The sequence below is a fragment of the Echeneis naucrates genome, chromosome 1, assembly GCF_900963305.1.
Source record: "Echeneis naucrates chromosome 1, fEcheNa1.1, whole genome shotgun sequence".
Taxonomy (NCBI): Eukaryota; Metazoa; Chordata; class Actinopteri; order Carangiformes; family Echeneidae; genus Echeneis; species Echeneis naucrates.
In genome coordinates this window covers 932,242-947,886 of record NC_042511.1, presented here as the reverse complement: position 1 = coordinate 947,886, position 15,645 = coordinate 932,242, and the positions used below count along the sequence as shown (strand labels likewise).

General features: G+C 45.4%; 1 long non-coding RNA gene and 1 pseudogene across 1 annotated transcript; one reads left to right on the top strand and one right to left on the bottom strand.

The window, feature by feature from the left end:
• The first annotated feature begins 2,224 nt into the window (after positions 1 to 2,224).
• Positions 2,225 to 3,289, top strand: LOC115039153 (uncharacterized). Its single transcript, XR_003840566.1, has 3 exons — positions 2,225 to 2,299; positions 2,384 to 2,422; positions 2,583 to 3,289. It is a non-coding gene; the product is annotated as an uncharacterized LOC115039153 (long non-coding RNA).
• Positions 3,290 to 3,304: 15 nt separating this feature from the next.
• Positions 3,305 to 11,970, bottom strand: LOC115041770 (uncharacterized; annotated as a pseudogene).
• Positions 11,971 to 15,645: the final 3,675 nt, after the last annotated feature.

Here is a 15,645-nt window from a genome sequence, read left to right as displayed (position 1 = left end):
CAGTTGAAAATGACATTTTCTCCCTCACAACCACTACTCTAATATGATTACATTAAAAATTGAGTAAAATATTTTTCACTGACATCACATATAAGTGCAAACATTAAAATACTATTTTTTACCTAACATCATCATTTATAAGTCAGAAAAGGCTAATGACACCTGAATAGCATCATCTTCATCAGTTGTATTTCTCTTCTTAGAGAACTATTTGAAGAAGCTCATCTGAAAATCTGAAAATGCAGACAGCAGTTAATACATCATGGTGTGTAGATATTAGCTTAATGCTATCAATTAGCTTACTGACGTTAGCGTCACTGAGTTGGCACAAGTCAAAGGCCAAATTAACTGAAGCTACCGTAATGTGACATAATGTTAGCTGGACATCAAACTGTCTGTTTAACTTGTAAAATCTATGCTGAGTTATCTGAAGCTAATGAATCTCTTTTCTCTGTAAGTCAATGTGTTTTCCAGGCCAGCACTTTGACTCTGACCCGGTGCCCGACGTGATGTCACTTTCAAGGCTGCGCTTTTGTGAGTAATTAACGTTGTATTAACTGCAATAGAACCCCCCCCCCTTCACTAAGAAAAGCTAATGGTAACTGACCTCCTTCTCTGATCTTTGACCTCTAAAACATAATCAGTTCATACTTGCATCCTTGACAAGGTTTAAGCTACATTAGAAGAATACAGAAGTATAAGAATGAACTTTGTTGGTAGTTTTAAACCAACAGAGACATCAGCAGCCTGCTGACAGCAGAATGATTCACTTCACTCTTCCAACAGCAGCAACGAAAGAACCTGATGAAGAACCAAGAGTGAGTCTGTTAGCCCTCCTTAGGAAACCACAATCACAACAGAGAGGAATTCTGCCAACGTCTTAGCAGACCGACCATCTTTTCAAATGTTGGTCAGAATTTATAGTTTCTTTTCTAAATAAGACCACTAAGGAGGATATTTCAAACTCTTTGTAGAGATGCCATTCAATATGAAGATGGTTAATAGCAATAAGTGATTGATTTCCGACAGACAGAAACAATCGACCTACACACAACATCCTTGCTTTTACATGGTGTTCGCTTTGCTAACTGAAGTCCGTTGAGTTTTTGTCAAAATAAACACTGCAAGACAGCTGTGATTATGATATAATAACTGGGCAAAATAATTCCAGCATAAACCAACACCAGCCTCCTGAGACCTGAACTTTTGATTTCATATGCACGTGAGTGGGAATTGTTGTACACTGATCACCGAAATGTGCTTTTGCACAAACTGAGACAGCGTGCCAATGAAAGATCACAGAGAGCTTTAGTGACGCAGAGAACCCAAAATTAAAGTCCTCATATTCGGATGCAGAACCTTCACATTGTTGCTGCTGCCTGTGTTTTGACAGACGTATTGAAGTTCTTTGTAGCTCCATCGTGACATTTTAACAAATGGGAGAGCAGGTTACTGCAGGTGGAAAGAGCTGCTGGGAAACTGATGAAGAAATATTTAGACAGTGGTTAATCTGATGGATCGATTTGCTCTATGCACAAACACACACACACACACACACACACACACACACACCTTACAACCAAACCAAAAATCTACAGATTTCTAAATAGAATTAAGGTAACTTGAGGTTTCGTGACATCAGCAGGCTGCAGTCTGTTTTAGATCTGACTGTAAAATCAGCAGGATGTCTGCTTCACATTCTTCCTCATTATTTCTTTGGTGTTTGGCCAAATCAGGTGTCGGAGGGTTTGGCCAAAGTTCCAGTCTTCTCTATAAAAACATCACTCCCTTCTGACTGCAACAAGAGCAGATCCAAGTCAGCAGCATCTGAAAGACGACTTTCTCCAACAAAGCAGGTAAAAGATTTTCACCTGGCTGATTTACAATAAATCACAACTTTAATATAACATGAATTTCACACAACATAGCTGTTGTAATAACTGGTTGTAATTTCAACTGATTCATATTTCAATTCAGAGGTACATTCACTCATAATTCTTTTAAATGATGTCGGTGTGGTTTCAGTTGAACTTAAACTCAGGTTTGAGTTAAAGACAGCAGGAGAAGCCAACACTGTTTTACTCCATACATCAGATTCACTCTCTGGATTTGCATAATGTCGCCTATTGTTTTACAAATATTTTGACATTTGACCTTTTTCTGATCCTCCTGCTGTGAACTCTCAGATGGCTGCTCTCTCCTGGATGGTGGTGTCACTGGCTGTGTTCCTGTCCACCGGGAAGACTTCAGCTGTGGACCCCAATGACCTTGCACCAATAATACAACAACTCATAAACAGGTGAGTTAATTTAATGATCAAAGATAAAAATCTGTCCATCAGTCATATGAGCCAACATCCTGAAGTCTCTGTTTCCTTTGGCAGATTCAGACCGAGCTACATTGACCAAGAAACTAGAGAAACGTAAGTCATCATGATTTATCCTGCAAACACACACATATATAATCCATGATGTCCATTTTGGCTGACCATTCAATAGTAAATAATGTTCACATTTCTACATCACATTCACACACAGTTTCAAATGTCACGTTTGACATTCTGTGCTTGTTTCCTTTAACAGGGTATCTCCCATGTACAGTGTGCTTGTAGGCATCCCATTTAACACTGCCACTAGATCGTATGATATAAATCTAGTCCCGGACACTGGTGATGCAGTGAGGACCGCAATCCAGAGATGTGAGATTTACAGCGGCAGGAAGGTGGTGGCAGCCACGGTGCTGCAATGGCGAACTGTCATGGGTCAGTGTCCCAATGAACTTGTACCACCCTCATGGAAACGTCAACTGACCCAGCGACATTGTCCTCAAGGGGTTAGAACATGGAAGGATGTTGATGATCAATGTGCTGATTTAATCATGAAAGGTAAAGCTGATCATGCAGAGTATCGGGTTCTTCAGGGATTTAGCACAATATCCAGTAAGTTTAGATTTAATGAATTGTTGGTTTTCTTCACTCTTTCCTCTCCATGTTCAACATCATGTACAAGTGAAACCAGTCAATGGAGCATTCTTGACAGCATACAGGGGATGAGAGACTGGGGGAATCGTGCTGTGGTGTTTTCTCAAATATACAAACCTAGTGGTGGTACTAGAGACTTAACTCCTGAGGAGCGACGTGGTTCCCTCAAACGACTTGGAGACAGAGTTGGTTTAAGGAACATTTTCTATTGCAGGCGGGTTGAAATACAAGTGGGACAACATGAAATGGTGTGCTCAAGTTGTGCTAATCCTACTGGCACGGCAGTTAAACGTGAATGTTATGACGAAAATGCTCCGCCTACTTTTACGCAAAACACTCAAGGGGGGTCCACCAGGATTGAGTCATTAGGAGATGGTAGGGTTGAGATCCCAGGTGGAGGTCAGGCAGGGGGTCAGCGTCAGACCCCAGGTACAAGTCAGGTAGGGGGTGGAGGTCATACAGGGCCTGGTTGGGGTGTGTCCCCAGGTATAGGTCAGGTGGGGGGTGGAGGTCACACAGGGCCTGGCTGGGGTGTGCGCCCAGGTACAGGTCAGGTGGGGGGTGGAGGTCACACAGGGCCTGGTTGGGGTGTGTCCCCAGGTACAGGTCAGGTGGGGGGTGGAGGTCACACAGGGCCTGCTTGGGGTGTGCGCCCAGGTACTGGATATAATGCCGCAGCTGGTGGGGGTACGTCTCCAGGTACAGGTCAGGTGGGGGGTGGAGGTCATACAGGGCCTGCTTGGGGTGTGCGCCCAGGTACTGGATATAATGCCGCAGCTGGTGGGGGTACGTCTCCAGGTACAGGTCAGGTGGGGGGTGGAGGTCATACAGGGCCTGCTTGGGGTGTGCGCCCAGGTACTGGATATAATGCCGCAGCTGGTGGGGGTACGTCTCCAGGTACAGGTCAGGTGGGGGGTGGAGGTCATACAGGGCCTGCTTGGGGTGTGCGCCCAGGTACTGGATATAATGCCGCAGCTGGTGGGGGTACGTCCCCAGGTACAGGTCAGGTGGGGGGTGGATTTAATACGGGGGCTGGTCGGGGGACGTCCCCAGGTACGGGTCAGGTGGGGGGTGGATTTAATACGGGGGCTGGTCGGGGGACGTCCCCAGGTACGGGTCAGGTGGGGGGTGGATTTAATACGGGGGCTGGTCGGGGGACGTCCCCAGGTACGGGTCAGACACGACCTCGGGGCCAACCAAAGTAATACCACAACACTTAGCAGCGGCAGATGGGTGTTGATGGGGCAGGTGGGTGTTCTTTTAATTTCACATTAACAAGTAAAAATGTCAAATCTGATCAGTGTGTTCCTTTTTATGTTTATCTTAAATTTGAAGACATTTAATAAAGGTATTACTGACACATGGTGTCCATAAGAATGAGACGGACATGTTCTGATGGACGTGCTGGAGGCGTGAAATGTCTGTTAGTAGCCTGAGTTGTTGAAGAATAAATTTGTTGGTAGTTTTCTAACAAATGACTCGATCAGTAAACATAAAGTTGATTATCTTCACTGAAACAAACAGATTGTATGTAAATGAACACGAGTGTTCACAGATTCAGTATCTACTGTAAAGTTTAACAAAGTCTGCTCTTTCAAAATAAAGCTCAGCTCAGCATCCACTCTCAGGTGTCTTTGAGTTCTTCCCCGTTGGAGCCATGATAACAAACATCAGCCTACCTGAGCAGTAGGTTCCCTTTGCTGAGTAAAGTTGATGAGGTGTAACTCGCCCTCTCCCTCTCTCACACATCACATGACCTCAGACCATTTTTGAGTTGGCCGCCTCGCGTACCTTCCTTCTTTCCTGCCATCTTGCAAAGAGGAGTAAGCTAAGTTGGCTAATGTTATGCTACGTTGAACAGTGAGAGAGACACTCTCCGTGTGTCAGCAAACACAAACTAATGCCCCACAGCTGCTGTGTGTTGGGGTGATCCACTAACAGGGTAAAGAACATGATCTGAGTTTATAGAAGCTGCCGAACAGAAAAAATGAGAGAAGTGGATACAGACAGGAAGACATTTTGTGCTGCACTTAGGCCCTTTCGGTGTTACTCACTTTTGGCCCTCTGGGGCTTCCGTCGCCTGTGGCCTGTGACCTGTTGCTAAGCAACGGCAGCACGCTTGTTCGGCTCAAACAAAGCCCGCAAAATTATTCAGTCTGCCGTTAAAGTCAGAAAGTTAAAAACGGAAACAGACGACAGAAGAACAGGCAGGTGAGGCGACTGACCCGAATATGTGACCCAGAACGAGCGGTGCTACCGTGAAGTTAGTTAAGAGAAGTTAGCATGGTTAGCTGTAGCAGGTAGTTGGTTCACGAGCTAACCTGACCTGTTAGTGTGATCGATGGAAGAGAAAGGGAGCGAGATGTGTGTGTGTGTGTGTGTGTGTGTGTGTGTGTGTGTGTGTGTGTGTGTGTGTGTGGTGTTCATGAGGTGTTGCTCTGCGATGCGTCGTGTATAAAAGTATACTGACTACAAAAAGTAGACTACACCACTGTATAAGACACACACACAGACACACACTCAGACTCACACACACACAGACACACACACACACACAGACACACAGTCACAAACACAGTCACACACACAGACACACACACACACAGACACACACTCACACACACACAGACACAGACACACACACACAGACACACACTCACACACACAGACACACAAACACACACACAGACACACACTCACACACACACACACACAGACACACACTCACACACACACAGACACACACACACAGACACACACTCACACACACAGACACACAAACACACACACACACACAGACACACTCACACAGACACACACTCACAGACACACACACAGACACACACTCACACACACACACAGTCACACACACACGCACACACAGTCACACACACAGTCACACACACAGACACACACACACACACGCACACACACACACACACACACACACACAGACACACACACACACACAGACAGACACACACACACACACACACAGACACACTCACACAGACACACTCACACACACTCACCGGTATTTGTAGGGCTGTAAAACTCAAAAATTGACTAAAGGATCGACATATCATATCTGTCACGTCTCCTGGTTTCCCCTTCTTTCCAACCCCTCCCGTTTAAGTAGTTTCCTGTAAATCTCTGTGTTTTAACCTTCATTAAAAAGAAATAAAAGAAATCCTCCGCAGCTGTCATTCCTCGCTGTGGTGATGGGAGGCTAGTGGCAGTCACGTGACACGAGATTCCTTCAAATCAACAACGCGGTGGCTTCTTGGTTGGAGTGGTGGAAAATTTCCCTTGTTTTCAAATCCCAATGTGGACAGGTATGTGTATGAGAGACAGAAACAAAACACTGAATCAGCAGGAGACAGTGAAAGTTGCAGCAGAAGACTAGGAAGTATGTTATTTTCAGAATCTAAGAGAAAAGTGGATGACAGACAATAGATGGAGAGCATAAAAAAAAAAAACTAAAACTACTGAAACTAAATTTTCCAAACATCTTCTCTTTTTTGTGTTACTCAAACGCTGAGGAGGCCCTCCACTGAGATGACGTGGCAGCTCCTTTGAGTTTGACACCTGGCTGTAGAGGCAAACAGCTGCTGGGAAAGTAATTAGAAAGCACCTATCTTTATCTCAGACAGCAGAAACAAAGGAACAGGTCGGAGGTCACTGCAAACAGACTGTGAACTGATTAATCAATCAGGTTCTACACACACAGAGCCAGATTTCTTTAAGTACCTTAAGGTCACATGACAACAGAAGTGTGACAGTCTGATCACAAACTGCAGGATGTCTGCTCCACATTCTTCCTCATTATTTCTTTGGTGTTTGGCCAAATCAGGTGTCGGAGGGTTTGGCCAAAGTTCCAGTCTTCTCTATAAAAACATCACTCCCTTCTGACTGCAACAAGAGCAGATCCAAGTCAGCAGCATCTGAAAGACGACTTTCTCCAACAAAGCAGGTAAAAGATTTTCACCTGGCTGATTTACAATAAATCACAACTTTAATATAACATGAATTTCACACAACATAGCTGTTGTAATAACTGGTTGTAATTTCAACTGATTCATATTTCAATTCAGAGGTACATTCATTCATAATTCTTTTAAATGATGTCGGTGTGGTTTCAGTTGAACTTAAACTCAGGTTTGAGTTAAAGACAGCAGGAGAAGCCAACACTGTTTTACTCCATACATAAGATTCACTCTCTGGATTTGCATAATGTCGCCTATTGTTTTACAAATATTTTAAATGTTTGCACTTAAAGAGGACTTTCAACTTTTGCTGAACGGGGACAATTTGCTGCTAAAAACACAATAAGAGGATGATTAATCACTGAAATATTCCACTAAATTATCATGAGGCAGTTTCTCTAAAACATATTGTCACACTTAAGACCCGCGGGCCAGCTGTAGCCCATGAGAGCTTAAAAGGTCTGATTGTCTTAAAATAAGTCAAAAGTGTGTATTGACCATAAACTACATTTCCCACAATGCATGCCGATTGTGTTACCTGTGACTAGACTGCAGTGTATCCAGATCAATGCGATTTTCAACGATCCCAAAACGTCCAGGAAGAGAAAAATGAATGCAGGCCGAACCCAAACCGTAATTCTGCCCCTCTCAACCGTGTTCTCAAAAGTTCATGTCATAACTGGTGTTGGATGATATTTTTCTGTTTTCACTTGGACAGTTTGATGGTAGATTGATGGAGTAATGTGGGTTTATTAACCTGACAAATTAAAAGGATTATGTTATAATAACAGGGCCGTTATACTGACGTGGCCCTCGATGGAAATGAGTTTGACACCGCTGCTCTATAAGCATCCTCAGGCAACAACAAACATAACACTGTTCTTATGTTTTTTCTTTTTTAGAGTTCAGATCCTGCTGTCAGCTGCAGAGAAGGTGAGGAATCCTCTGATCTGATCAGTCCTGCTCTGGTTTGACAACTTTGACAGCGTCAAACAAAAAGTAACAAACTTCAACAGAGTCAGCAAAAGTATTTGACTGATTTCTGCCACATTTACTGCTAGTAGCCACAAAAGTGGCAGCAAAAACGTCTGTGCAGTTGGTACAACATCAAATCATTACAAACCTTCAGTTGGACCTGTCCTCAGAACTTCTGTCACAGATAACAGAGCTGTTTCAGGGACGGCTCCTTTAGGCTCCAACATGTTGGACATTATTTCCATTTGACCTTTTTCTGATCCTCCTGCTGTGAACTCTCAGATGGCTGCTCTCTCCTGGATGGTGGTGTCACTGGCTGTGTTCCTGTCCACCGGGAAGACTTCAGCTGTGGACCCCAATGACCTTGCACCAATAATACAACAACTCATAAACAGGTGAGTTAATTTAGCCCTTTAAAACTGTCAGGAGTGCCCGCTCTCCCGTTTGCATATTTATTTTTAAATGCCAGTAGAGTTACAACCAAATAAGACAGAGCAATACCTTTTTTTTCCCATATGAAACCGGAGGACTGACACTTTAATACCAGGCATTGAATGTGTCCCGGAGTGCTGTTTCCTTGTGCTCATTGTTTTTCAAAAATCTGCAAACAACAACAATATTATGATCTAATCTGCAGCACTTCCGATGATGGAATATTTGCCATCTTGTTGTAAACATGAACTATCACATGATTTTCCGTGTGTCCCTTTTTGCCACACTACCCATGTTACGACAGGAAGGGTTAATGATCAAAGATAAAAATCTGTCCATCAGTCATATGATCCAACATCCTGAAGTCTCTGTTTCCTTTGGCAGATACAAACCGAGCTACTACAACCAAGACACTAGAGAAATGTAAGTCAATGAAAAATTATTTTCTACATGGTTATATTCTGTTTATTTCACCCTCTACTGGACCGGAGTAACTGATTTTGTTCCTTAAGAAGCACATACTTGTTGTTGTGTTGTGAATGTTGACTTTAGAATTGTTGTTGTTTTGCTTCTTAATGCACAATATTGAGGCGAAATCACAGCTCATGTTACAGTTCTTCCATTTGATTCCCAAAAACACACAAAGTGCCTGATGTCCATTTTAGCTCATCACTGAACACTTAGTTCTTGAATACATCTTCTGATGCACCTGAATACATCGTCAGTGATCATCATACAGCCTCCTCCAGGCAACCCCACCACGGTTGATCAGACTGCAGTGTGTGTTCAGGTGGCATTCACTTGTCCCTATGGACCTTCTCTCTGGTTCCAAAGCTCTGGTCCTTGCTCCTCCTGTGATGCCCAGTACACTGAGGGCTCTGTGGAATGATTGCCCCACAAATCCTCTGCAGCCTACTTCGATGGACATGCACTTAGCCTTCCAGCCCTGCTCTTGACAGCTGACGACCAGATGTTCATATTTGGTCCTCTTTCTTTCATGAGCCTCCCCTAAGTGTTCTTCCCATGAGACCGTCAGCTACATGATGAGGATTTTCTTGGTACCCTCAGAGACCAGAAGTATGTTGGCCTCAAAGTGGTGCTGACAATGTGCTGTGGGAATTTCAGCTGTTTCTCCAGCTCCACTAAGAGCTGCCAGTCCTGTGCTGTTGACAGGATTCCTGCTGCCACAGTCTTGTGTCCTGGCCTTGGCTGCACTCCTGCCTTGACGAACGTTATTGCACCATTGGTGGTTTTTCGCACTCGACTGCAGCTGCTGATACCCTTGCTGATGGCCTCCGCAATTGGTTTCAGCACCTGGTTATGCCGCCAGGTGTACCGGCCCTTGCCGAGAGCTTTTGGGCAGGAGCTTAGGATGTGCTCCAGTGTTCCCCTGGCTGAGCACCGAGAGCAGTTTGGGGTCTCCACCTTTCCCCAGGTGAAGAGGTTCGCTAGGCTAGGCAGGACATTGTACATTGACCAAATCAGGAAGGTGACGCGGTGGGACTCCGCCTTCCATAGGTGACCAGGTGACTGTCCGGTCCATGGCCTGCTCCCACCTCGTCCAGGCCCCTTGTTGCTTCAAACCCTGCTCGATCTTCCTTCCTTCACTGCAGCTCTCACCTCCTCCCGAATTTGCCTCCGCTTTTCCTTCCCCTTGTGCTCCCTGTACCAAGATGTTGGGAACAGCCCCAAGCCTGCTCTGCCATGAGCCACCACACCTACCAACTCTTTTTGGCGCAGCTGGGATTCTGCATCCAGCAAAGCGGCCTCAGCCCTCCACTTTCTTCCAGTCTTCACCTCCACTCCAGCCTGGGCCACCTTTGGATCTCTTGAGTCTCTATACATCAGCACCTCCTGAGCCCGTGTGACCTTGAATTCCTCTTCCAGAGACTTTAGGAGCAACCGGAGATTCGTGCTGTTCCCATAGAGGGCAATGTTACTGAGACTTCTGGGCAACCCCAGCCATCTCCTGAGACAGCTGCTGACCTTCCTCTCCAGGGTCTCTGCCGTGGAAATGGGGACCTCGTAGACAAGTAGCGGCCAAAGTATCCTTGGCAGAATACCATGCTGGTGTTGTGAGTCAGTGTGCAACTCAGGTTGTACCAACAACATGGAGACACCGTCTCAGAGGTTGCCTACACCCCCCCCACCCCCCAATGCCTCTCTCACCCTCTCTCTCTCTCTCTTTTTCCCACTCTCAACCCAACCGGTCAAGGCAGATGGCCGCTCCCCCCTCAGCCTGGTTCTGCTCGAGGTTTCTGCCTCTTAAAGGAAGATTTTCCTGCTCATTGGGGGATCTGTTGGGTCTCTTTAAATAATTTTATAAAGAGTCTGGTCTAGACCTGCTCTATATGTAAAGTGCCTTGATGTAACTTTGTTATGATTTGGTGCTGTACAAATAAATCTGATTTGATTTGATTTGATTTGGTAAATCCATGCTTTGAACTTGCCTTGGAGGCTGGATTGGTCAACTGATCTCAGCCAAGTGTCTAACTCCTGGCAGGTGGACTGCACCGATGAGGAGTCCTTGAGGCTGCTGTCAAACACCTTTCCCAAGCTCTTCACTGGCTTCTTGGAAATGATTTAAATTTGCTTCACTTCGATGATGAATCAAAACCTGTCGGTAACCTTGCCCTTCTTCACCACTTGTGCTCTGGACTTGGCTGGATTGAAACTCATCCGTGCCCATTGGTGGTCGTGCCCTTGCAGGATCCATCTGCATCCCGGTACAGACTCTTTACCGGGATGCAGACCGTCAGGTCATCCATAAAGGCCCTGATTGGTGGCTGAAGGATCCCTGATAGGGTCCGGGGGCCCCGACACCCAGGCTCAGCTGACTTCACCATCATGTTCATCACCAGGGCAAACAAGTTTACTGCTGCTATCCGGCTGAGACTCTCAACCTGAACTGATCGTAGTAGTCCAGGATCAAGTCTGCAACATGATGTGGCAAATAGTGTTTGGTCATGGTGGTCTCAGCCAGTTTGTGGGGGATGGAGCCTTATGCGCTGGCGAGGTCTAACCACAGGACTGTAAGATCACCCTTGTTCTCGCGGGCTTCCCTGATGAGCTGTGTCACCACTCCAGTGTGCTCTAGACACCATGGCACTCCTGAGATCCCAACCTTCTGCACCGATGTGTCTATGTAGCTGTTGCTGGAGAGGAAGTCAGACAGCTGCCTTGCTACAAAGCTGAAGAAGATCTTCCCTTCTACACTTATCAGGGAAATCATCCTGAATTGTTTGAACTTCTTGGAATCCTCCTCCTTGGGGATCAAGATTCCTTCAGCACATTTCCACTGCTATGCCACCTTCTCTCTCCTCCAGATGACTCTCAGGATCTTCCAGAGTCGCTTGAGTAGCATTATTTTGTACAGTATTTGTACAAGTATTTGTAGACCTTGTACGGGACTCCGCTTGGTCCAGGGGTGAAACTAGATCTTGCCTTCCTCATAATCCCCTGGACTTCCTTCAGAAGTGGCTCTCAATTAAATAACCTAAATAAATATTTTTGCGTTAAGTTTATGTTAATGCAAGTCCTGACTGTTTACATTTCTACATCACATTCACACACAGTTTCAAATGTCACGTTTGACATTCTGCGCTTGCTTCCTTTAACAGGGTATCTCCCATGTACTGTATGGCTGTAAGCATCCCACTCAATCCTGCCACTGGATCATATGATTTGAATTTAGTCCCGGACACTGGTGATGCAGTGAAGACCACGATCCAGAATTGTGGAGTGTACAGTAGCAGAAACGTGGTGGCAGCCACAATGCTGCATTGGCCAAATGTTGTGAGTCAGTGTCCCAATCAAGTTGTACCAACAACATGGAGCCGTCGTCTCAGAGGTTGCACTCTGGGTGTTAGAACATGGGCTGATGTTTCCACTCAATGTCCTGATGCCATCAATCACGGTAAAGCTGAGCATGCAGAGTATCGAGTTCTTCAGGGGTTCAACACTTTAGTTACCAATCGGAGAAATAATGATTTACTGCTTTTCTATGTTCTTTCCTCTCCGTGTTCCCAAACCTGCACAAATCTAGAGAGTCAGTGGAGCATTCTTAGCAGCATACAGCAGATTAATCAGTGGGACAATCGTGCTCTAGTGTTTACTAACGTATTTAAACCTCGTGGTGATGAGGAGGCATCTGAGAATGAAAGACGTGCAGCCCTGGAGCAGCTTGGAGGCAGCATCGGTTTAGGGAACATTTACAGATGCTGGGGGTTTAATGGGATACGGTGTACAAGTTGTTCTACAGACAATCAAGTTACAAATGACTGTTATAAAGACGGAATACAATCTGGTTCTAGCCAGAAAACTCAAAAGGGGTCCAGGATTGAGTTGTTGCTGGGAGGTAACACAGGGAGTGATAGGGCTCAGAACCCGGGTGGCGATGAGACTTGGGGCGGAAGTCAGACAGGAGGGGGTGGGGATCAGATGGGAGGTGGTAGGGGTCAGACAGGAGGTGGAGGTCAAACTGGGGGTGGATTTAATAAAGGGGCTGGTCGGGGTACGTCCTCAGGTACAGGTCAAGGATGGGGTGGATTTCATAAAGGGGCTGGTCGGGGTACGTCCTCAGGTACAGGTCAAGGATGGGGTGGATTTCATAAAGGGGCTGGTCGGGGTACATCCTCAGGTACAGGTCAGGGATGGAGTAGAACTCAGTCGGGGGTTGGGAGTCAGACTGGGGGTAGGGGTCAGTGGTCGGGGTAACCCCAGAATGTTTAGGAGGGGCGGATGGGGTAGATGGGGTAGGTGGGGGTTCTTTTGTTGCTTCGTCTGAGATTTCACATTAACAAGTAAAAATGTCAAATCTGATCAGTGTGTTCCTTTTTATGTTTATCTTAAATTTGAAGACATTTAATAAAGGTATTACTGACACATGGTGTCCATAAGAATGAGACGGACATGTTCTGATGGACGTGCTGGAGGCGTGAAATGTCTGTTAGTAGCCTGAGTTGTTGAAGAATAAATTTGTTGGTAGTTTTCTAACAAATGACTCGATCAGTAAACATAAAGTTGATTATCTTCACTGAAACAAACAGATTGTATGTAAATGAACACGAGTGTTCACAGATTCAGTATCTACTGTAAAGTTTAACAAAGTCTGCTCTTTCAAAATAAAGCTCAGCTCAGCATCCACTCTCAGGTGTCTTTGAGTTCTTCCCCGTTGGAGCCATGATAACAAACATCAGCCTACCTGAGCAGTAGGTTCCCTTTGCTGAGTAAAGTTGATGAGGTGTAACTCGCCCTCTCCCTCTCTCACACATCACATGACCTCAGACCATTTTTGAGTTGGCCGCCTCGCGTATCTTCCTTCTTTCCTGCCATCTTGCAAAGAGGAGTAAGCTAAGTTGGCTAATGTTATGCTACGTTGAACAGTGAGAGAGACACTCTCCGTGTGTCAGCAAACACAAACTAATGCCCCACAGCTGCTGTGTGTTGGGGTGATCCACTAACAGGGTAAAGAACATGATCTGAGTTTATAGAAGCTGCCGAACAGAAAAAATGAGAGAAGTGGATACAGACAGGAAGACATTTTGTGCTGCACTTAGGCCCTTTCGGTGTTACTCACTTTTGGCCCTCTGGGGCTTCCGTCGCCTGTGGCCTGTGACCTGTTGCTAAGCAACGGCAGCACGCTTGTTCGGCTCAAACAAAGCCCGCAAAATTATTCAGTCTGCCGTTAAAGTCAGAAAGTTAAAAACGGAAACAGACGACAGAAGAACAGGCAGGTGAGGCGACTGACCCGAATATGTGACCCAGAACGAGCGGTGCTACCGTGAAGTTAGTTAAGAGAAGTTAGCATGGTTAGCTGTAGCAGGTAGTTGGTTCACGAGCTAACCTGACCTGTTAGTGTGATCGATGGAAGAGAAAGGGAGCGAGATGTGTGTGTGTGTGTGTGTGTGTGTGTGTGGTGTTCATGAGGTGTTGCTCTGCGATGCGTCGTGTATAAAAGTATACTGACTACAAAAAGTAGACTACACCACTGTATAAGACACACACACAGACTCACACTCACACACACACAGACACACACACACACACACAGTCACACACACAGACACACACTCACACACACACACAGTCACACACACAGACACACACACACACACGCACACACACACACAGACAGACACACACACACACACACACAGTCACACACACACACACACAGACACACAGTCACACACACAATCACACACACAGACACACACACACACAGACACACTCACACAGACACACTCACACAGACACACTCACACACACTCACCGGTATTTGTAGGGCTGTAAAACTCAAAAATTGACTAAAGGATCGACATATCATATCTGTCACGTCTCCTGGTTTCCCCTTCTTTCCAACCCCTCCCGTTTAAGTAGTTTCCTGTAAATCTCTGTGTTTTAACCTTCATTAAAAAGAAATAAAAGAAATCCTCCGCAGCTGTCATTCCTCGCTGTGGTGATGGGAGGCTAGTGGCAGTCACGTGACACGAGATTCCTTCAAATCAACAACGCGGTGGCTTCTTGGTTGGAGTGGTGGAAAATTTCCCTTGTTTTCAAATCCCAATGTGGACAGGTATGTGTATGAGAGACAGAAACAAAACACTGAATCAGCAGGAGACAGTGAAAGTTGCAGCAGAAGACTAGGAAGTATGTTATTTTCAGAATCTAAGAGAAAAGTGGATGACAGACAATAGATGGAGAGCATAAAAAAAAAAAACTAAAACTACTGAAACTAAATTTTCCAAACATCTTCTCTTTTTTGTGTTACTCAAACGCTGAGGAGGCCCTCCACTGAGATTACGTGGCAGCTCATTTGAGTTTGACACCTGGCTGTAGAGGCAAACAGCTGCTGGGAAAGTAATTAGAAAGCACCTATCTTTATCTCAGACAGCAGAAACAAAGGAACAGGTCGGAGGTCATTGCAAACGGACTGTGAACTGATTAATCAATCAGGTTCTACACACACAGAGCCAGATTTCTTTAAGTACCTTAAGGTCACATGACAACAGAAGTGTGACAGTCTGATCACAAACTGCAGGATGTCTGCTCCACATTCTTCCTCATTATTTCTTTGGTGTTTGGCCAAATCAGGTGTCGGAGGGTTTGGCCAAAGTTCCAGTCTTCTCTATAAAAACATCACTCCCTTCTGACTGCAACAAGAGCAGATCCAAGTCAGCAGCATCTGAAAGACGACTTTCTCCAACAAAGCAGGTAAAAGATTTTCACCTGGCTGATTTACAATAAATCACAACTTTAATATAACATGAA